Here is a 2,509-nt window from a genome sequence, read left to right on the forward strand (position 1 = left end):
AAAATTTTCACGGCGGGAAACTGTGAAGATATTTACTCAAACTTTCAATTATAAGGAATGTAGTACAAAGGAATAAAGGCCATAACACAAAAGAAAATCCAACCAGCATGATCTGGCTCACGACTTCATTTGAATTAGCCATATTCTATTTCACCACGGAACTAAACATTCAACTCCAGATTCTATAACTTAGGTATTAGGCATCCAATTTGCAAATCTTCTAAACACCTTGAAAGTGCTTGCACATCCAACTCATGACAATAAGTAGGCTGATGAAAGCAAACGTGATTAATAGGAACTGTATCGCGTCTATATTGTAGGTGATGTGTTTCTCCATATCACCGGCAACTGCTGCTTGTAACATGACAGACGACCAGGAAAATGAGAACCAAAATCACTATGGACCCCAGGACAATGAGAATCTGGTTGAAATTAACGCTGAGGCCAGAGGAGAGATCGGTTTTACTAGCCATCTCAGTCTGTGGTATTGGTCATTGTTTTGGTGGATTTTTAATTTATTGTTTCATGGTTTGGTATTTTTATTTTGATTTGTGACATATTTGTCAGTTTTGACAGGAGCGATAGACAATTTACTCTATATTGGTATGGTCCTCATAGATTTTAATCACGAAGTTTTTATTTTATTTAAAATAATAATTATTTAACACTTTTTAAACTTTTAACAAATATTGCGTAATGAACTTAACAATATAATATGGTTTGCGCTTACAGTGTTCGACTTAGTTCTAAACAGTAAAGTTATAAAGTCTTGCAAATACACAAGTAACATCTCAACGCGTTTCTAAATTATAATATTGCAATTTTACATAAAAAAATTAATATTACAAATACTTCTATGATATTCTATTTTTTTCTGCTATTCAGGCGTCCAATTTTCCAAACCTGAAAAGAAAAACTGACGTATAAAAAAGTGAAATAAATAAAAATGCCTCCACCATTTCATTTACAGAATTTATGTAGGAATTTTATGTACACTTTATACATTAATTACCATGCTATTATCACCCTTATTACAACGTAATTTTGATGAAATATTCGAACCCAAGACCTCAGCGTGGTAGTCGTACTCTCGTTATTAAAACTGGCATAAGAACAAACTAGTAAAAACTCATTCAAGTGTTTTTAATATTTTTCATTAATTCTTTCCGTCAAGTTGATCCATAAATATTTACCCACAAACATCGATATATATGTACGACGTACTAGATTTGGCGTTCCGAACTTTCACTGTGTGCAACTGAATTGAACTGTAATCCATTCAAACTGATTTTAACATGGTCTCAATATTGATGCTTTTGGTTGTGTACGGAGTGGCGCTCATAATATACAACGCGAGTCAAAGTGCAAACCTGGATGTGAATAAAAAATATTAGTGAAATAAGTAAAATTATTTGCTGTACAGGTGAATAAATAGGTTATAACATTGACGTTTTGGCTGCCATTTTATTTCATATTTTGAATAAATATGGACGTTCGTGTCTATAGTATATACGTGAATATCCACAAAGCTTTTTTCCAGATTTCGATCCCAATTTCATTTATGGCAACCTCACCATAACACAATACGTTCTCGTATAGGCACGTGAACTCCACACAATAACCATATCCGACCGCATTGGGTCCCCGCACGCTAACAATTTAAAGAAAATGCTCCATAAAACGTCATCACCATTATTTATTACGGTAATGGTAAAGGTCACGGGGTCCCATATTACACACAGGAATTTCGTTTTTAAATCTCTATATAGTCATCTTCATGGGCGAGTGCTGAGGACGTTGCGTAATGGAAGCCTCTCGATCACTAATCTTTCTATATGGTGATATTCATTACACGTATTCTATTAATTTCTAGAATGTTATGAAACTTAGTGGAATTCATATATCAGGTTATTTACTTGCTTGTTGTCCTTGCGGTGCTGGCGACTGACATCCTTTTTTTGGTTACGCGTACACGTTTCTTTTGTTGTTGCCCATCTCCTATCAGGGTATGGGAGGTGCTCAACAGCTCCTTCGCACCGAAGGACGCTCTCTGCATCAACGACAGCACGAGGCCTACCTTCCACGCTGCCGTCTATCCCTACACAAACTAATTATAGACAGCCTCCTGCTGTCGTCCCGGACTAACTTCCTAACGTGCTATTAGTCAGAGAACTCCAGAAGTCAAGTTTTTTTTCTGTTTTCACAGATTTTTGCAAGACCTAAGTTAGTGTTTGAGGGGGAGGGGAGAAGAGACAATTTAAGAAAGATCTGTTTCTTCTAAAAACGATCGAAAGTGCCATCTTCTACACACACAAACTAAAGGTAGGCAGCTCGCCGGAGTAATCCGATTACGTATTATTAGACAGAGAAGTCAAGAGTCAAATTAAGAAGAATCCGTTTCTTCTGAAACAGATCGAAAGTGCCATCTTAGTTGTTGCTCGTCGCTGTGATTCTTTAAAAAGGCCAAAGTGCTGTTAAACTCTTCACCAAGGTTAATCAAACTACTTCA

The sequence above is a fragment of the Manduca sexta genome, chromosome 9 (assembly GCF_014839805.1).
Source record: "Manduca sexta isolate Smith_Timp_Sample1 chromosome 9, JHU_Msex_v1.0, whole genome shotgun sequence".
In the NCBI taxonomy this organism is placed as follows: domain Eukaryota; kingdom Metazoa; phylum Arthropoda; class Insecta; order Lepidoptera; family Sphingidae; genus Manduca; species Manduca sexta.